Here is a 21,852-nt window from a genome sequence, read left to right as displayed (position 1 = left end):
AGCTGACCTTCTAAGAAGCCCCCAGTGGTCACCTGCTCCCCTTCTCACTGCCAGAGCCTTAGCCCCAAGCCCCAAACCTCCCACCTAGAAGATCATTACCTCCTGTTGGCGTTAGTATGCATTCAGCAGGGGACGCTGGGACTGGAATGACATCAGGTGGCAGCCCCTGACAAATCCTCCATGGCTTTTCACCTCTGTATCTATGATGATGCCTTGAGTGGAGCCGTCAAGGCAGAAACCACGACTCTTTAGAGACTCAGTGTGCATTTGCATCTCCCACAACCAAAGAGAGCAAGCGATGTGCAAAGGGGATGAGCAGCCCCTGCCTGGTCCACCTCCAGCAGGCAGAGGGATGCCAACCACAGGATGCCTAGGCCACTGCTGCCCCCGTGTTTGTCCCATGGAGCTCCAGCCCCACCCCCAGCCGTTACCCCCACACAAGCTAAGGTCCATGCCTTGGCAGTAGTAGGGCAGGCATCTCTCAGTGACAATGATTCTGAGAGGGGAGCAGAATTTGTCCCCTGCAGGAGGCGTGATCAGAATGGCTGGTGATATTTTCAGGTCTTCTTTCCCGGATATCCCAGCATCCCCATGCCTGCTCATCCCCTCATCATAGCCGTCATCACCAACAGGAGTATCTTCCACAGATGTGTGAGAGTGAAAAACTTGACAATTTTCAGATTATGGCAGAAGCTTTTTGAAATAAACATAAAATTGATTCCTACTACCTCCATTTCCATTTCTCCTTTATGTTTCTAGACTGCAGATCCAGAAAACAAGCCACCTCAGCTGAACTCCTGAGAAGCTGCTGCAGCGAGCAGGGAAGCTGAGTGAGCGTGCTGCCACTCTGGACCTGAAGAACAGCTGGAGTCTGTGGGGCCTTGTGGAGGATGCTAGTGGACCACTCTCCAGAATCTGTGGATATGACAGCACTTCGCCAGTGGGCCTTAGGCAGACCTAACAGACTCTTCCCATGTGAGGGACCTTTGATCCATCTCTTTAGTCTCTGACTCCACCAAGGGACAGGATCAGAGATGCAATGGAGAGAGTCAGAGAGTTGGGGAAATAGTTCTTGAACCACTGCTTTTGGCATCTGGTCAATGGGACCAGCCGTGGTCAAAGGGAGGTACGTGCATGCTAAGTTGCTTCAGTTGTGTCCGACTCTTTGCAACCCTATGGACTGTAGCCTGCCAGGCTCCTCTCTCCATTGAATTCTCCAGGCAAGAACACTGAAGTGGGTTGCCATTTCTTTCTCCAGGGGATCTTACTGACCCAGGGATTGAACCTGCATCTCCTGCATTGGCAGGTGGGTTCTTTACCACTAGCACCATCTGGGAAGCCCTAAAGGGAGGTGGGTCCCTGTGAAATGTTCCCCTGTGGGAACGTCCAGGACAGATCCCTCCCTACCCCCCACCCACTCATGTCCTCAGACTGCCTTTTGTCTGTACAAAAACTTTAGCCAAAGAACAAGGTTAATTTGAGAAGTGAAAAAATGCAGGAATAAAGGAAAGCAGTCAAACAGGACCAAAAATATTTGGTCATTAAGCAGATGGGCCTGAGTTTGGTAACACTTGTGAGTCTAGTGACTCTAGCAGGTCCTTGGTGCCCATAAACACCACTGGAGGAAGTGGCTGGGACATAGATGACAGAGACACCCTCTGGAGGTAACCTACTAAAGCTAGCAAGGGAGAGGGATGCAGTGCGGGACAAACCCCTCCCTCCTCCAGGGGGACTGATGCCTGCCCTGTCAGGACCACTGAAGTCAGGAAGCACCCCCAGAGCCTCAGCACCACCCCTCCCCGGGCGGGAACTGGGCTCAGCTCAGGCCTGTGCTTGCAGCCCACGTCGGGGTCCCAGCGGCTAGGAAACAGCTGCTCACCTGGCCCCGTGCACCACCCTCTCCTTCCTCTCTCTGGATAACTTGGACTTCACTCCTTGTGTGTGCATCACCTGTCAGACACCCAGCCCTGAAAAGTGTTCAGGTCTTCACATCAGATTCAGCCTCCTTGTTAGAGTTGTGAGATGCCTGGACTGACCCCGGGCAAGGTAAGAGATTCATTCAGAAATGCAAAGAGAACTGACTTTCTAAAGTAGCCCCTAATGAGACCTCTTACCATGGCCTAGTGACGGTTGAAACTCACGGCTACTTTTGAAACTGGGTCCCCCGAAAACTGAGTGCCCTTGCTAAGTCTATGATAATCTCAATCCCTTTCTTGTCCCTTCAGATCTCAATCGTGTGCTGACTGGATATTAATCAAGCAGAGTCAGATGACTCAGATTGCTGATTGATTTAATGTACAGACTCAGTTTGTTTCACCAGCGCAAGATGAGCTCACAGTACTGCCTTCCTGCCCAGCCATGGACCTCCTAGCCAGAGAGCCAGAAACTAGAGACATCCTGACCCTCAAAACTATGACCAAGAAATGTCAGAGAAATGTCTCAGACAATGGTTGATTCCAGCCTCTTTGTTCCTCCCTTTCAAAACACTCCCAACTCAAAGGCCAAGTTGCAGTGAATCTGAGATTTTCTCCCACTCTCTTGGTTGGAGCCTTGAAAGTAAAGTAAATCTTTACTGCAGACTTCCGCTGTCAGAGTTGGGCTTTCTGCCCAAAAGGGTACACCAGCTTTTGCTCAGCAACACTTCCCACCATGCAGGCAGGCCTGGTTGTCTGCATGGCATAACCTTGATTTTAGCATCGATTGGTTGTTGACTCAGACTAATGGACCAGTTTGGTCACAACCCCTCAAAGTCTGACCTATTCAGACCCAGGACAGTGTAGCCCTCAAGTTTCTTTAATTGAGTCCTGAAAAAAGGAGTAATCTGGCTCCAGGCCAAAAGCTTCTGTGATTTATGAGGCTCAACCACAGTCAAGCCTAAGGCTATTCCTGAAGGCCTTCTGGGAAGCTGCCCTCCCTGCCAGACTTGGACAGGCAGGGCTGGCAGTCTGGGAGCTGTAGTCAGGCACTGGCCCCCTCCAGAGTTCTTGGGCATATCTGCTCTCCTACTCTGGGTGCCCTTGTTTGGAAGACTCTTTCTGGGCCATGCTTGGTGTCTCTGGTCGAAGAAAAGACAAATGCACACTGAGTCTGTAGAATCATGATTTCTGCCATGATGTCTCCATTCAAGGCATCATCATAGATACAATAGTGGAAAGTCATGGAGGATTTGTTGGGGGCTGCCACCTGAAGTCATTCCAATCGTGATGTTCCCCTACTGAACACCTGCAAAAGCTAATGGGAGGCTGTAGACCCTTTTGGTGGGAGGTTTGGGCTCAGAATCAAAGCTGTGGTAGTGAGGAAGGAGAACAGGGCATCACTGGGGGTCTTTAGAAGGTCAAGTTGATCTCTGAGCAGCAGTGAGCAGTGTCATGAAGCAGGATTTTAATTCCCTGCCCAGAAATTGAACAGGGAATTGAACCTGGATTAGAACCAGGGATCCTAGCCACCAGACCAGCAAGGGCTAGAGGCTAGAACTATTTTTCCCTGGATCTTTGTCCCCAGTGAAAAATGCATTTATCACAAAGGCAGAAACTGTAAATGCAGGTACAATGTTTATTATTACGGACACAGCACAGCAACAAGTGGAAGAGCACAGAGAGAAATTGTTTGTTTAGTTAAGATGGAAGCAAGGCAAAAATACACAGCTGGAGAGAAAGGGTGTGGACATCTTCCTTAGTGAGGAGGCGTGCAGTAAAGAGGCGGTTAAATCATTTATATAAGTCAGTTCTTCTGGTCTTTGCCTCCTTCAGGCCAGGCATCAGGTTCCTTTTTCCATATCTGACCTATCGTGGGACCCTCCCCTGGGGCATGCACACACCCCTCAGCCAAGATGGATTTCAAAGTAAAGGCTTCTGCAAGAAGTAAGACTCATGGTCTGGCCTTATCCCTGACTTTTGACACACAAGGAGCTTTTCTGTGCATGTACAGACTCTCCCTTGTGCCAAAAGAGGAAGGAAAGGAGATCCCACAATCCTTTACTCACAGAGGATTTTGCAGCTCTTTGCCCTCACCATGACTATTACATTAAGGTGTTTGCAAGAGACAAACACTGACTATTTATCTCATATTATTGTTACTTTCATTTTGGAGGGCAAACTGGAGGCTGATTGTAAACACCTTAACTGGAGTCCACCTACCTCTTGTCTCAAGAAATGCTAACAGCTGTAAGTCTCCAGCCTGAAGTTCACTTCTTCATGCCCCATAAAATGTAAATACGAGGCCAGGTGTAAATGCCTAACCTGGAGCCCATCTATCTCCTACTCAAGATCAAGGGAACAGCACAACTGAGTAGTCGTAGACTGAGTGAAAATCAGTAAGAAAGATGCTCTCAGGTTTTTCTACATAGGTGAATCAGGAGTCAATGCATACATTGTGGACATTCAACTTTTTCTCTCTAACAACTACTCCATAAAAAAGCACCCTGAACAGTAAGAACTGGATCGTCTTCTCTGGGCTGTCCAAGACACCTGGCTACGTGGATGAGTTTTTAGCCTTACACTCCCATAGGCATTAGGGTGTCTGACTCTTTGCAACACACCAGGTTCCTTTGTCCATGGGATTCTCCAGGCAAGAATACTGGAGTGGTTTGCCATTCCCTCCTCCAGGAGATCTTCCTGACCCAAGGATCAAACCCTGACCCATGATCTTCCTGACCCATTATCAAACCCAAGGATCAAGCCCAATGAGCTTGATCATTGTCTCTGGAGCACACGAGGAGCTCAAAATGTGCCCCCCACCCCAGGAACACCACATCTGCTCGACTCTGACTACAAGAGAGGCTCTGCTTCCAGGGCTTAGCTCTTATGTCATAAAAGTCCAAAGCATGGAGTTTGGAATAGAATTGAATCCTCAGGACACATTTATGCTTTTGTATCTTCTCTTGATTAATATATTTCTTGTATATTTATTTATATATTAATGTGAATATCATATTAACCCCTTTTGAAAAGCTAAATTCAACTGAGTAAATTTTAAGCTCTCATTGTCTCTATTTGATAATTCATGAATTGAGCAGCATTCAATCTAGCAGATAGGAAAGAGCTCTGAGGAGTTGTTATGAAAATAAGAAAACTTTTATAGGCAGAAGCGAGAGGGACACAGAAGTAATACTTCCCAGAAAAGAAGATTGGTCATCACAAGGTTACTTTCCTTAAGAGAATGACAGGGGTTAAACTAGCAGATGACTTCACTGGTATGGATCAGCAATTCCCTGTTGACTGGTTTAAGATTCTGCTTTTTGGAGAGCAGAAACTGTAATTAAGTCTCAGTTTAGGAAAGTGGGGCTTAGTAGAAGCAACTCCATGTTGAGTCTTGTTTGTCTTATTTTTAAAATCCTTTTGAAATAATTGGTAAGATTTATTAATACATTTCAGCTTCCCTGGTGGCTCAGCTGGTAAAGAATCCACTTGCAATGCAGAAGATCTGGGTTCAATCCTTGGGTTGGGAAGATCCCTGGAGAAAGGAATGGCTACACACTCCAGTGTTCTGGCCTCAAAATACTGGGTCACAAAGAGTCAGACATGATTGAGCTACCTTCACTTTTGCTTTTCATTAATACATTGGATTTTCCAGGTGGTTCTAGTTGTGAAGAACCCACCTAACAATGTATAAGAGGTTAGAGATATGGGTTTGATCCTTGGGTCAGGAAGATCCCCTGGAGGAAAGCATGGCAACCCACTCCAGTATTCTTGCCTAGAGAATCCCATGGACAGAGGAGCCTTGTGGGTTATAAAGAGTCAGACACAACTGAAGTGACTCAGCATGCATGCATTATTACATTATCATGAAAAATTTATTTTTTTAAATAAAAAAGTGAAACAGTATGAAATAAGTATAGCTCTATAAGGGAAAGTGTGAAAGGCAGTGAGAGTAAACTAGCTGGTGAGAATCTAGGGTTTTTGTGGTTTATGCAAGTATTAGGAAAATGGGTCATTGCCAATTCTGTCCCACATTAAGTCATATGCCACAAAATAATTTCAGTTGCTTTGCTCCTCCCTCAGGATGCACTAGGAAGAACTCATGCCTTTTAATAAAGCAGGCTTCTATAAAAGGTTGATTGCTTTATTTTTAATGAGCATTTTGTTTTCTCAACAAAAATGAAGCATCCTTTACTGACGCTTCAAATCAAGGCATTGTTCATATCAGCCAAGACCTTACAGGCAAAGTGGGAAAGGAGATCAGAGCCTAGAGAGTGGACTGTGGGAGACAATTCTGAGAAATTCTGGGTTAGGTTTGGTTGAAAGTTAAAAACAAGACCCACACATTTCTAGACATTACAGCAACCATTATTTCTTCTCTCTGCATAAATGTGAGCTTCTCCTCTGCTGAGGAGGGGTGGCTATTTCTCCACTCCCTAATCTGAGCTGATCTGGGACTGCACTGATGGAAAGAACATAGCAGAAGTGACACTAAGCCAGTTCTCACTTAGCTTTGGAGTGGTCATTCCCAATCCTTTCTTTTGGAAATCAGCGACCATGTAAAAAGTGAAACTGCCTTAAGATCACCACGCATAAGAAGCTCACAGCATGTATAGAAGCACTGGAGAAACATGCCACGTCGTGAAGTCCTGGTCTCAGCCCAGCCTAACCACCAGTTGACTCCAGCCAAAGGGAGTGACTGACTGGCAGGTGTCCTTCATGTGAAACAGGAAAACTGCACTGCTGAGCCTTTCCTAAATCATGAGTAAAGAATATGTTAGGAGTGCTTTGTTATGTAAGCTCAAATTCAAAGTTTCAGAGATGACTGTCAGCTAAACAAGTGGTAAAGTTACGTACCGTAAAATCCGGGCCTGTTTCATCTGCTCTGTATTTCAGGGGGCTATAAACCTACAAGCATTTCCAGTATTCCTGGCTAGCTGGCTTCTGATTAGATTCAGTCACTTGGAGACACTGACAGGAGTTTGGAAGGTAGGAGGAAGGGGTAATTTTTCTTCTCAAGAATGGCAATTGATCCCAGCCCCCAGTGTCTTTGGCATTTCCAACAGAGGTAACAGGAGCTGTCCATGTACTTCAGTAGCAGCCACCACAAGTGACTGAATGACTGCAGATTTAACAGCCTGGCTGGTTCCAGATGTATTATCTGCAGACTCCAAAATGTCAGCAGTAAGATCTTCCTAAGTTTGCTAATGCAAGCTCCTTCCTCTCTGCTCCTTTATCCCTTCATCTATTAGACATTTTTGAAGTGTTTCTATTGTTGAGCTAGATATTCACATACCCAGTATTTGTAGACAGCAGTGTTTTCAGGAAATTAAAAAATGAAAATTTAACATTGATTATTTTTCCTTGGTTTGCTTGGAAACAAACAGAAATCATTCTGTCGTTTTTAAGATTGCATCCAAGTACTGCATTTTGGACTCTTTTGTTGACCATGATGGCTACTCCATTTCTTCTAAGGGATTCCTGCCCACAGTAGTAGATATAATGGTCATCTGAGTTAAATTCACCCATTCAGGTCCATTTTAGTTCACTGATTCCTAGCATGTCTACGTTCACTCTTGTCATCTCCTGTTTGACCACTTCCAATTTGCCTTGATTCATGGACCTAACATTCCAGGTTCCTATGAAATATTGCTCTTTACAGCAAGGTATCTTACTTCTATCAACGGTCATATCCACAACTGGGTATTGGTTTTGCTTTGGCTCCATCCCTTCATTCTTTCTGGAGTTACTTCTCCACTGATCTCCAGTAGCATACTGGGCACCTACCGACCTGGGGAATTCCTCATTCAGTATCCTATCATTTTGCCTTTTCATACTGTTCTTGGGGTTCTCAAAGCAAGTATACTGAAGTTGTTTGCCATTCCCTTCTCCAGTGGACTACATTCTGTCAGACCTCTCCACCATGACCTGCCCATTTTGGGTGGCCCCACACAGCATGGCTTAGTTTCATTGAGTTAGACAGGGCTGTGGTCTGTGTGATCAAATCGACTAGTTTTCTGTGATTATGATTTCAGTGTGTCTGCCCTCTGATGCCCCCTCGCAATACCTACCATCTTATTTGGGTTTCTCTTACCTTGGTCGTGGGATGTCTCTTCAAGGCTGCTCCAGCAGAGCGCAGCTGCTACATCTTACCTTGCACGATGGGTATCTCCTCAAGGCCGTCCTTCCTGACCTTGAATGTGGAGTAATTCCTCTCGGCCCTCCTGTGCCTACGCAGCCACCGCCTGTTGGACATGGGGCAGCTCCTCTCAGCCACCGCCCCTGACCTCAGGCGTGGGGAAGCTCCTCTCGGCCGTGCCGGGGTCGGCATCTCTCACAGTAATCCAAGCCTATGCCCCAACCAGTAATGCTGAAGAAGCTGAAGTTGAACGGTTCTATGAAGACCTACAAGACCTTTCAGAACTAACACCAAAAAAAGATGTCCTTTTCATTATAGGGGACTGGAATGCAAAAGTAGGAAAGAGAGAAACAGCTGGAGTAACAGGCAAATTTGGCCTTGGAGCACGAAATGAAGCAGGGCAAAGGCTAATAGAGTTTTACCAAGAGAACGCACTGGTCATAGCAAACACCCTCTTCCAACAACACAAGAGAAGACTCTACACATGGCCATCACCAGATGGTCAGCACCGAAATCAGATTGATTATATTCTTTGCAGCCAAAGATGGAGAAGCTCTATACAGTTAGCAAAAACAAGACCAGGAGCTGACTGTGGCTCAGATCATGAACTCCTTACTGCCAAATTCAGACTTAAATTGAAGAAAGTAGGGAAAACTACTAGACCATTCAGATATGACCTAAATCAAATTCCTTATGATTATACAGTGGAAGTAAGAAATAGATTTAAGGGACTAGATCTGATAGATAGAGTGCCTGATGAACTCTGGATGGAGGTTCGTGACATTGTACAGGAGACAGGGACCAAGACCATCCCCATGGAAAAGAAATGCAAAAAAGCCAAATGGCTGTCTGAGGAGGCCTTACAAATAGCTGTGAAAAGAAGAAGAGCAAAGGAGAAAAGGAAAGATATAAGCATCTGAATGCAGAGTTCCAAAGAATAGCAAGGAGAGATAAGAAAGCCTTCCTCAGTGATCAATGCAAAGAAATAGAGGAAAACAACAGAATAGGAAAGACAAGAGATCTCTTCAAGAAAATGAGAGATTCCATGGGAACATTTCATCCAAAGATGGGCTTGATAAAGGACAGAAATGGTGTGGACCTAACAGAAGCAAAAGATATTAAGAAGAGGTGGCAAGAATACACAGAAGAACTGTACAAAAAAGATCTTCATGACCAAGATAATCACGATGGCATGATCACTCACCTGGAGCCAGACATCTTGGAATGTGAAGTCATGTGGGCCCTAGAGAGCATCACTACCAACAAAGCTAGTGCAGGTGATGGAATTCCAGTTGAGCTATTTCAAATCCTGAAAGATGATGCTGTGAAAGTGTTGCACTCAATATGCCAGCAAATTTGGAAAACTCAGCAGTGGCCACAGGACTGGAAAAGGTCAGTCTTCATTCCAATCCCAAAGAAAGGCAATGCCAAAGAATGCTCAAACTACTGCACAATTGCACTCATCTCACATGCTAGTAAAGTCATGCTCAAAATTCTCCAAGCCAGGCTTCAGCAATATGTGAACTGGGAACTTCCAGATGTTCAAGCAGGTTTTAGAAAAGGCAGAGGCACCAGAGACCAAATTGCCAACATCTGCTGGATCATGGAGAAAGTGAGAGAGTTCCAGAAAAACATCTATTTCTGCTTCATTGACTATGCCAAAGCCTTTGACTGTATGGATCACAATAAACTGTGGAAAATTCTGAAAGAGATGGGATTACCAGACCACCTGACCTGCCTCTTGAGAAACCTGTATGCAGGTCAGGAAGCAACAGTTAGAACTGGACATGGAACAACAGACTGGTTCCAAATAGGAAAAGGAGTACGTCAAAGTTGTATATTGTCACCCTGCTTATTTAACTTCTATGCAGAGTACATCATGAGGAACTCTGGGCTGGAAGAAGCACAAGCGGGAATCAAGATTGCTGGGAGAAATATCAATAACCTCATATATGCAGATGACACCACCCTTATGGCAGAAAGTGAAGAGGAACTCAAAAGCCTCTTGATGAATGTGAAAGAGGAAAGTGAAAAGGTTGACTTGAAGCTCAACATTCAGAAAACAAAGATCATGACATCTGGTCCCATCACTTCATGGGAAATAGTTGGGGAAACAGTGGAAACAGTGTCAGACTTTACTTTTTTGGGCTCCAAAATCACTGCGGATGCTGATTGCAGCCATGAAATTAAAAGACGCTTACTCCTTGGAGGAAAATTATGACCAACCTAGACAACATAATAAAAAGCAGAGACATTACTTTGCCAACTAAGGTTCGTCTAGTCAAGGCTATGGTTTTTCCGGTGGTCATGTATGGATATGAGAGTTGGACTGTGAAGAAAGCTGATCGCAGAGGAATTGATGCTTTTGAACTGTGGTGCTGGAGAAGACTCTTGAGAGTCCCTTGGAATGCAAGGAGATCCAACCAGTCCATTCTGAAGGAGATCGATCCTGGGTGTTCATTGGAAGGACTGATGCTAAAGCTGAAACTCCAATACTTTGGCCACCTCGTTTGAAGAGTTGCCTCAGTGGAAAAGACTCTGATGCTGGGAAGGATCGGGGGTGGGAGGAGAAGGGCACGGCAGAGAATGAGATGGCTGTATGGCATCACCAACTCGCTGGACATGAGTTTGAGTGAACTCCAGGAGTTGGTGATGGACAGGGAAGCCTGGCGTGCTGTGATTCATGGGGTCACAACGAGTTGGTTACTACTGAGTGACTGAACTGACTGATCTTTCCCTAGGCATAAACATAACAATGATGTCATTATCAGTGGAAAATGAAATACTGGTAGTTTACTTATGTAGTAGTAACATATTTACTTAAAATTTAACCTGGCATTATCTAGAGTAATAGGTCTATCAAATGTAAGGTATTCATTCAACTACAGTGACAGTGAGCTGGATGTTTCTGACTGCACTGGAGAGTTACATCAAGAAAATGAGTTACTGTAGGCTTAAGCTCTCAATTCAAGATATGGTCAGAGGACTAGAGATCTGTTATCATGGACCTCAGGCAGCCCATTCATTATCTTTTATAGAAATAAGTACCAAGAGGTACAGTTGAAAGTCAAGCTCATAATTTGATTCAACAAGTTCTAGAATTATAACAGAAGTAAATTCATAACTTCTGCATATCACTTAGGTGAAAGTCAAGGTATTGATTAAGAAAGAATGGAACACCAATGCATGGAATAGGAACATGTGACTTGACTCAGATGAATGGACAGATATAAAGCCCAAATTTCTTTGAACTTTTTCTTTGCTAATAGAAGAAGTCTCTTCTCACTGTCTGAAAGAAGCCAGGCTTCCCTTGCTTGAAGACTCAATAAATGTTTTTAAGACTTTAATATGCATAAGAATCACCTGAGTAACTTGTTAATATGAATATTTTGAATCAGTAAAGCCTTGAGTGTGGCCTGAGTTTCTACATTTCCAGAAAGCTTCCAGAAGTAGTCAGTGCTGCTGGTTCAGAAACCCACTTTGTCCCAAGGGACTCAATATGGACCTTACCCATGAAAGTTACCTTGCAAGGGAATGCCAATTATCCACGCTCAGCACCTTTCAAAGTTTTCAGATCCCAAACTGGAGTTCACTCTCAGCCCAGCACAGGAGGTCGGATATGACTCAGCATGAGATAGTTCAATAATTGTTAGATTAAACCAATTTATACTAGAAAAAAGATAAGGAATATGTGTGCAGATGATGGATCCTTAGATTACTAGACCAAGGAGTCATAAAATAATGTGGGGAGTGAAACTTACTGATATGAATCTATATGTTAGTTTGGGAATTCCTAGGAACCTAGGATTAAGTCCAAGTTTGCTTGGTTTAGTTAATTAGATCAATAGTGACCCACCTTCAATGAGGTTATAAAGCCATACATCCACAGTAGAGGATAGATTAACATGTTTAAGGGCTTAGGTAACTAGTCATGTTGAACGTCAGTTCAGTAACTCAGTCGTGTCCAACTCTTTGTGACCCCATGGACTGCAGCACACCAGGCTTCCCTGTCCATCACCAATTCCTGGAGCTTGCTCAAACTCATGACCTTTGAGTCAGTGATGCCATCCAATCATCTCATCCTCTGTCATCCCCTTCTCCTGCCTTCAATATCTCCCAGCATTAAAGTCTTTTCAAATGAGTCAGTTCTTCCCATCAGGTAGCCAAAGTTTTGGAGCTTCAGCATCAGTCCTTCCAATGAATATTCAGGGTTGATTTCTTTTAGGATAGACTGGTTGGATCTCCTTGAAGTCCAAGGGACTCTCAAGAGCCTTCTCCAACACCACAGTTCAAAAGCATCAACTCTTTGGTGTTCAGCTTTCCTTATGGTCCAACTCTCACATCCATATATGACTACTGGAAAAATCATAGCTTTGAGTGGATGGTCCATTGTTGGTAAAGTACTGTCTCTGTTTTTTAATATGTTGTCTAGGTTTGTCATAGCTTTTCTTCCAAGGAGCAAGTGTCTTTTAATTTCATGGCCACAGTCACATCTGCAGTGATTATGGAGCCCAAGAAAAATAAGGTCTGTCATTGTTTCCCCATTTGTTTGCCATGAAGTGATGGAACCAGATGCCATGATCTTGTTCTTTGAACACTGAGTTTTAATGCAGCTTTTTCACTCTCCTCTTTCACTTTCATCAAGAAGCTCTTTAGTTCTTCTTCACTTTCTGACATAAGGGTGGTGTCATCTGCATATCTGAAGTTATTGAAATTTTTCCTAGCAATCTTGATTCCAGCTTGTGCTTCATCCAGGCCGGGGTTTTGCATGATGCTCTGCATACAAGTTAAATAAACAGGGTGATAATTTAGAGTCTTCAGGTACTCCTTTCCCAATCTGGAACCAGTTTGTTGTTCAATGTCTGGTTCTAACTACTGCTTCTTGACCTGCATACTGACTTCTCAAGAGGCAGGTAAGGTGGTCTGGCATTCCATTCTCTTTAAGAATTTTCCACAGTTTGTTGTGATCTAGCCATGAAATTAAAAGATGCTTGCTTTTTGGAAGAAAAGTTATGACCAAACTAGATCGCATATTAAAAAGCAGAGATGTTACTTTGCCAACAAAGATCTGTCTAGTCAAAGCTATGATTATTCCATCAGTCATGGATGGATGTGAGAGTTGGACCATAAGAAAGATGACAACCATAGAATTGGTGCTTTTGAACTCTGGACTCTTTAGAGTCCCTTCTTCTGCAGGAGATCAAACCAGTCAATCCTAAAGGAAATCAGTCCTGAATACTCATTAGAAGTACTGATGCTGAAGCTGAAGCTCCAAAACTTTGGCCACCTCATGCAAAGAACTGACTCACTGGAAAAGACCCCAATGCTGGGAAAGATTGAAGGCAGGAGGAGAAGGAGACAACAGAGGATGAGACAGTTGGATGGCATCACCGACTTGATGGGTGTGAGTTTGAGAAAGGCCTGGGAGTTGCTAATGGACAGGGAAGCCTGGTGTACTGCAGTCCATGGGGTCACAAAGAGTCAGACACAACTTAGTGATTGAATTGAACTGAACTGAGACATTCAAAGGATTTAGCATAGTCACAGAAAAAGAAGTAGACACTCTTCTGAAATTCTTTTGCTTTTTCTATGATCCAACAGATATTGGCAATTTGATCTCTGGCTTCTCTGCCTTTTCTGTATTCAGTTTGAACATCTGGAAGTTCTTGATCCACATACTGTGAAGCCTAGCTTGGAGAATTTTGAGCGTTACTTTGCTAGCATGTGAGATGAGTATAATTGTGCACTAGTTTGAACATTCTTTGGGATTGAAAACTGACCTTTTCCAGTACTGTGGTTCAGTTTTCCAAATTTGCTGGCGTATTGAGGGCAGCACTTTAACAGCATCATCTTTGAGGATTTGAAATAGCTCAGCTGGTATTCCATCACCTATAATAGCTTTGTTTGCAATGATGCTTCCTAAGGTCCACTTGATCTCACACTCCAGAGTGTTTGGCTGTAGGTGAGTGATCACACCATTGTGGCTATCTGGGTCATTAAGATCTATTTTATATGGTTCTCCTATGTATTCTTGCCACCTCTTCTTAATATCTTCTGCTTCTGTTAGGCCTTTATCATTTCAAATGTTCTTCATACTGCCCATCTTTGTATGAAATGTTCCCTTTTTAGCTCTAATTTTCTTAAAGAAATCTCTAGTCTTTCCCATTCTATTGTTTTCCTCTATTTCTTTGCATTGATCACTGAGGAAGGCTTCTTCTCTCTCCATGATATTTTTGGAACTCTGCTTTCAGATGGCTCTATCTTTCCTTTTCTTCTTTGCCTTTCAGTTCTTTTCTCAGCTGTTTGTAAGGCCTCCTCAGACAACCATTTTGCATTTTTGCATTTCTTCTTTAGGATGGTTTTGACTACCACCCACTGTACAATGTCACAAACCTCTGTCCATAGTTCTTCAAGTACTCTATCTATGAGATCTGATTCCTTGAATCTATTTGTCACTTCCACTATATAAAGGATTTGACTTAGGTCATACCTGAATAGAAAACTAAGATCATGGCATCCAATCCCATCACTTCATGGCAAATAGATGGGGAAACAGTGGAAACAGTGGCTGACTTAATTTTTCTGGGCTCCAAAATCACTGCAGATGGTGATTGCAGCCATGAAATTAAAAGACACTTACCCCTTGGAAGGAAAGTTATGACCAACCTAGACAGCATATTAAAAAGCAGAGACATTACTTTGTCAACAAAGGTCCACCTAGTCAAGGCTATGATTTTTCCAGTGGTCATGTATGGATGTGAGAGTTGAACTATAAAGAAAGCTGAGCGCCGAAGAATTGATGCTTTTTTTTTTTTAAGAGACAATACCATGTATTAAACCACTACAATATTTTAAAGTAATTAGCCTCCAATTAAAATAAATAAATTAATTTAGTTAAGAAAAAGAAAAAAAAATACAAAGTCTATCGTATAGACAGTATGAGCAGTAAGCAATCAGAAGATCGGGCAGATTACTTTAGGCCTAAGGAGTGAGAGGAAATTCAGTAATAGATCTCTTTACTTAGATTTTTAAGGATGAGCAGGATATAGCAGGTAGAAAGGCTGTGATGGAGAGCATCATAGAAAAAGCTATCAATAGCTTTCACAGACTCAGAGAGGATGGAATGCCACTGAGAATTTGGGGGAGTAGTTAGGCAACTGATTACCTGAGGCAGTAACTTCACATGGTAAATGGGGCCTCAAATCCGTGGAGCAGCTTTCCAAAATATACCTACTTTAGAAAAAATATTTTAGAAAATTTCTTTCTCTGTGTGTCTCTTTGTCTATCATCTGTCTACCCAAGAATTGATGCTTTTGAATTGTGGTGTTGGAGAAGACTCTTGAGAGTCCCTTGGACTGCAAGGAGATCCAACCAGTCTATCCTAAAGGAGACCAGTCCTGGGTGTTCTTTGGGACTGATGTTAAAGCTGAAACTCCGATACTTTGGCCACCTGAAAGGAAGAGCTGTCTAATTGGAAAAGACCCTGATGCTGGGAAAGATTAAGGGCAGGAGGAGAAGGGGATGACAGTGGATGAGATGGTTGGATGGCATCATGGACTCAATGAACATAGGTTTGGGTGGACTCTGGGAGTTGGTGATGGACAGGGAGGACAGGGAGGACATGGAGGCGTGCTGTGGTTCATGGGGTCACAAAGAGTCGAACACGACTGTGAGACTGAAATGAATTGAACTGAATGATCTAGTGGTTTTCCCTACTTTCTTCAATTTAAGTCTGCATTTTGCAATAAGGAGTTCAGGATCTGAGCCACAGTCAGCTCCTGGTTGTATAGAGCTTCTCCATCTTCAGTGGCAAAGAATATAATTAATCTGATTTCGGTATTGATCATCTGGTGATGTCCATGAGTAGAGTCATCTTTTCTGTTGGTGGAAGAGTGTGTTTGCTATGACCAGTGTGTTCTTTTGGCAAAACTCTGTTAGCCTTTGTCCTGCTTCATTTTGTACTCCAAGGCCAAGCTTGCCTGTTATTCCAGGTATCTCTTGACTTCCTACTTTTTTCATTCCAGTCCCCTATTGATGAAAAGGACATCTTTTTTTGGTATTAGTTTTTGGAGGTCTTGTAGATTTTCATAAAACCATTCAACTTCAACTTCTTTGGCATTAGTGGTTGTGGCATAGATTTGGATTACCGTGATATTGAATGGTTTGCTTGGAAATGAATAGAGATCATCCTGTTGTTTTTGAGATTGCACCCAAGTACTGCATTTTGGACTCTTTTGTTGACTATGAGGGCTACTCCATTTCTTCTAAGGAATTCTTGCCCACAATAGTAGATTTAAAGTCATCTGAATTAAATTCCCTTGTTCCAGTCCATTTTAGTTCTCTGATTCCTAAAATGTCAATATTCACTCTTGCCGTCTCATGTTTGACCACTTCCAATTTACTTTTATTCATGGACCTAACATTCCAGGTTCCTATGCAATATTGTTCTTTACAGCATCAAACTTTACTTCCATCACCACTCATATCCACAACTGGGCATTGTTTTCACTTTGGCTCTGTCTGTTCATTATTTCTGGAGTTATTTCTCCACTCTTCTCCAGTAACATATTGGGTACCTACCAACCTGGAGATTTCATCTTTCAGTGTCCTATCTTTTTGCCTTTTCATACTGTTCATGAGGTTCTCAAGGCAAGAATACTGAAGTGGTTTGCCATTCCCTTCTCCAGTGGATCACATTTTGTCAGAACTCTTCACTGTAACCTGTCCATCTTGGGTGGCTGTACATGGCATAGCTCATAGTTTCATTGAGTTAGACAAAGCTGTGATCCAGGTGATCAGTTTGTTTAGTTTACTGTAACTGTGGTTTCCATTCACTCTGTCCTCTGATGGATAAAGTTAAGAGGCTTGTGGAAGCTTCCTGATAGGAGAGACTGGCTGTGGAGGAATCTAGGTCTTGTTCTGATGGTTGGGCCTGTGTTCCCTTACTGTAGTTTGGCCTGAGGATTTATCAGATGTGAACACACCTGTCCATCCACCGTGCCCCTCAAAGCACTCCAGAGAATATTTCCTCTATAAGGGATTGTGAAATGCACAGATGAAGAGAGCATTTGCTCCTTGAAAACCCATTGGTAGAAGTTTTGCACAGACCAGGGCCCCTGAGAAAAGCCATGAGGGCTCCTGATTAAATGGGAATCATGGAATCTCAGAGGACAAGAGTGCAAGGAGCAAACCTGCCAGGCAAAAGGTGAGCTCAGCTGCTGAAGCAGTGTTGGAATAAGAGGAATCTGGCAGTGGTGTCCTGGGAATGAAATAAATAGGCTGTCTACTGAAGTATTATTTGATATGTACAGCTAAGAAACTCTAGGCTTGGTGACCAGGAACTTTGCTTGAATCACTGCAATGGACTATATGGCCTCTGGCCCAGTACCAAGAGCCAAGTCAGTTCCCAGACTCTTCCCACTGAAGCAAGGATAGACTGGGTCCACCAGAGGAAGGACCTTGCAACACTGCCACAGAATAAATACATCCCCAACCCTTCTTTAGAGGAACTATACCCATTTGTTCTGTTAACTTACACTGGCTTTGGTTTGACATTCTTCTCTTCCTATGGTTAGGCAGCTCAGAATTATTAGAATTAATGTTGGTTTTTGTTCTTCCTGCTCCTCCAATACTTTTGTGTTATTCACTGGAGCTTGAAATAAATGAAGCTTTGGTCTAAGTTTATTTCAAAGTGGTTCCAGTGGATCTGTGAAAGTACCTGATCCTGTCATGTATTAGTCTAATCTCCTACTTGACAACTGACCTTATCCTATCGCCCCTTGAATCTTGGAGTATGGGCTACTACGATCAGAAAAGACAAAACGGTAGCCTCTGGAAGTTTCCCTTCTTAAGAAGATTGTAAACCAAAAGCGATGCTGCATCTTAGAGAAAATTAGAGATTAGTGCTGTTGACAAAGATTTGCATGATGCAGAAGCTGTACTGTCACATCTAATTATTGGGGCTTCCCAGGTAGCTCAGCTGGTAAAGAATCCACCTGCAATGCAGGAAAGCTCAGTTCGAGTCCAGGGTCGGGAAGAGCTGCTGGAGAAAGAATAAGCTACTCCAGTATTCTCTGGTGGCTCAGATGGTAAGGAATCTGCTTGCAATGTGGGAGACCTGGGTTCAATCCTTGGGTTGGGAAGATCCCTTGGAGGACAGCATGCCAAATCACTCCAGTATTCTTGCCTAGAGAATCCCCCTAGACAGAAGAGCCTGGCGGGCTACAGTCTGTAGGGTCCCAAACAGTGGGACTTGACTGAAGTGACTTAGTACCCAGGCATATCTAATTACTAACTCATCCATTTGACCCGGGCAAAAGGCGCATGCTTCTGCTTTCCCCTTACTGCCCTGGTTAGTGATGTTTAAATCTGCTTTTTGGTATTCTGGAAGATTTAGGAGGCTGAATCCTTTATCTTGCAAGTAAGAAGCCAAAAAGGAAAAGTTTTTTGTACCTGGGAGGGCCCCAAAGGGTCCTGTTCGGTTTCATATGCATAGAAAGAAAGACTTTATTTTCATTATGGAAATGGCCTAGAAGCTAAGAAGGTTTCAAGGCTTTTTCCATTTCTGATAATTTGAATTTGCAAGGAGTGCTGACCTCAACCTTCCCAAATGTGTGATTCGATCCGGAAGCTAATTCCATGCTTCATTAACCCATGTCATGTTCTGTGGAAGCTGGTTAGGTGAAAGGCTCTTCCCTTGCTATCTACATCCCTGTGCAAACCTCTGCTAAGGCAGTATTTCTATTTAGAGATCTCTCATTTCTTTATCTCAGGCCATAGTGATTTCTGATTCAGGAAGATTCTTGTTTCCCTCCCAACTCGGTCACCAAACATCAGTTTTCCTGGGTGTTTTCTCATCTCCTCCTGGCCAGCTCTCTATCCTCCTGACAGAAACACTTAAAGGAAGAAGAGAGCAGTGAATTTCCTGTATAAAAGATATGCTGATTATACAATTAAGTGAGGTGATCGAGGTGGTAATTAACCCTATTGTGATAATCATTTCACAATATGTGTATCAAAACATCATGTTGTACACCTTAAACTTATACAGCATTATAATATCAGTTATAAACTATATGTCATAATAATGCTGGGAGGAAAGTAAGAGAATTCCTTTGTTTAATAGAGTTTGACCAATAAATATATTTTAAATAGATTATATCATAGGCAAAAATAACGATACTGCTTACACAAGCAGCATTTCCTGTGTTACGGTTTACAAAGTGGATTTTTAAGCTCACCACTCCCTTTCAGGGAATTGCACCTTTCTTCAATTATATCGAGTCTTCTTGTTAAGAAGGATCTTAGTTTACTTGACAGTGAATTTCTTAACTAGGTTTTTAAAAGGATCTTTCCTTCCCACACCGGGAGTCGAACCCGGGCCGCCTGGGTGAAAACCAGGAATCCTAACCGCTAGACCATGTGGGAGGGTATGACACAAAGCCACAGTACAAGACAATTGAATCGCGCCCGTCTGCTTCCGCTTCTGCCGCGCGGTGCCGCCGCCGAGCTGCCGCGGCCTTCCGCGCCTGCGCGGTTTTCGGCGCTAGGCGCCGGCGGTGCGGACTATGCCATATGAGGCTCCTCGCGCGCGGCCGGGAGCCCGGAACGGAGTGCTGCGGCCTCCCCGACCCCTCACCCCGCCCCGGGGAGGCGTCCCGACCCCACCGCACTCTCCGCCCCGGCGAAGCGGTTCTCGGCCCCACACATCCCTCCCGCAGCGTCTGTGGACGGGCCTTGATTTCTAAACACCGGTTAACTACGCTCTGCGGTGAGATTTGAGAGTGCTTTCAAGAACCAAGAGCAGGTTGTGAGCCTGGCGTCAGGGCTTCAGTTTCCCCGTTTTGAAGCAGAGGGTAACTTTTATTAGATCAGATTTTTCCAGTCATGATGCTTAAGGGCATTTTCAGTGGGATTTTGCACTTTGAAGGCAATAGATGAAACCCTGAATACCCACTGGGGAACGTTTTGGGGCCAAAGGCCTTCAGAGACTACCGTTTTAAAAGATCTTGTTAAGGATGGTCTCATAGCCGTAAAACCAAAGCTAAACACTGCCAACTGTAAAGAAAGACTCCACACGCTGCACTGCTTTAACAACTCGTGTCTTGCAGGAAGAAAGGTAAAATAAAACAAACTGCTGACTAACTGTACATGATAAACATGTACACCCCACATAAGAAATTGGTATCCCACATGGAAGAAATTGGTATCCCATGTGTAGGTTTCCCATCCCTACGCATGATTTATTAAAAGACAAAAAAGTCGGAAGTTGTGAACAAGCCTCTTAGAGAGGAACCCCAACACTAGAATGCATCTGAAAAAAATCTCAACCCCACTGGCTCCAGGCTAGCGTTAGGCCAGAAAGCAAGTGTGCAATGTCAAATGTTGGCAAGTATGTGGGAAAAAGGAAGATTTTGGAAATTGATAAAACTTGATCAAGGAGGCAAATTGTCAGGATTTCCTAAATATGATTATGACAAAGCAATTCTATTTTTTTAAAAAACTTTTGTAAAACAAATGCTCTTCTGGATTTGTCTCTCAGTGAACATGGAGAAATGCTGCTATGAAAGTAATAGGCAGACCATAGGGAGCAAAAAGGGCCAGGGTCACCCTAAGCAAAAATCAGGCAAGGGTGGAGATTCTCAGTTTCTAAGAATTTCGACTGTCTGTGTCATTTTTTAAAATTAAAATTCTTAATATTTGAAAACATTTGTGGAATGAAAATGATTGCACATAATGTCTACAGTTGAGCCACAGACTGGAAGAAAATATTTCATAGGGAAAAGTAACTATTCTTACTATAGCTGCACCTTAGCTTCGGGGGGGCGGGGGAAACACACAGGAAGGAAAAGTGAACTGAGAGAGGAGGAGTCAATAAATTGGGGAAAGTTCACTCTCACATATAACCATGGCGTTACAATTTAAAACGATGCTAAGATACTTCTGCTTTACTGACTATGTCAAAACCTTTGTGTGGCTCACAAAAAACTGGAAAATTCTTCAAGAGATAGGAATACCAGATCACCTTACTGCCTCCTGAGGAATCTGTATGCAGATCAAGTAGCAACAGTTAGATCTGGACATGGAACTACAGACTGGTTCCAAATTGGGAAAGGAGTATCTCAACGCTGTATATTGTCACCCTGCTTATTTAACTTAAATGCAGAATGTATCATGAGAAATGCCGGGCTGGATGAAGCACAAGCTGGAATCAAGATTGCTGGGAGAAATATTAATAACCTCAGATAGGCAGATAACACCATGCTTATGACAGAAAGCAAGAGGAACTAAAGAGCCTCTTGATTAAAAGTGAAAGAGGAGAGTGGAAAAGCTGTCTTAAAACTTAACATTCAATAAACGAAGATCATATCATCCGGTCCCATCAGTTTATGGCAAATAGATGGGGAAACAATGGAATAAAGTATCAGACTTTATTTTCTTGGGCTCCAATATCACTGCAGATGGTGACTGCAGCCATGAAATTGAAAGATGCTTCCTCCTTGGAAGAAAAGCTATGATAAACTTAGCATATTAAAAAGCAGAGATGTTACTTTGCCAACAAAGGTCCATCTAGTCAAATCTATGATTTTTCCAGTAGTCATGTATGGATGTGAGAGTTGGACTATAAAGAAAGCTGAACATCAAAAAATTGATGCTTTTGAACTGTAGTGTTGGAGAAGACTTTTGAGAGTCCCTTGGACTGCAAGGAGATCAAACCAGTCCATCCTAAAGGAAATCAGCCCTGAATATTCATTGGAAGGACTTGATGCTGAAGCTGAAGCTCCAATATTTTGGCCA

The 21,852-nt window shown here is 43.3% G+C and overlaps 1 non-coding gene across 1 annotated transcript; it reads right to left on the bottom strand.

Annotated features, from left to right (window-relative positions):
• Positions 1-19,410: 19,410 nt before the first annotated feature.
• Positions 19,411-19,482, bottom strand: TRNAE-UUC (transfer RNA glutamic acid (anticodon UUC)). The gene has a single exon. It is a non-coding gene; the product is annotated as a tRNA-Glu (tRNA).
• Between the last annotated feature and the right edge of the window lie 2,370 nt (positions 19,483-21,852).

Source organism: Moschus berezovskii, chromosome 21 (genome assembly GCF_049115385.1).
Source record: "Moschus berezovskii isolate FMDL1 chromosome 21, NW_MosBer_1.0, whole genome shotgun sequence".
Lineage (NCBI taxonomy): Eukaryota > Metazoa > Chordata > Mammalia > Artiodactyla > Moschidae > Moschus > Moschus berezovskii.
The sequence above is the reverse complement of the archived record's forward strand: the minus strand, read 5'-3'. Positions and strand labels throughout refer to the sequence as shown.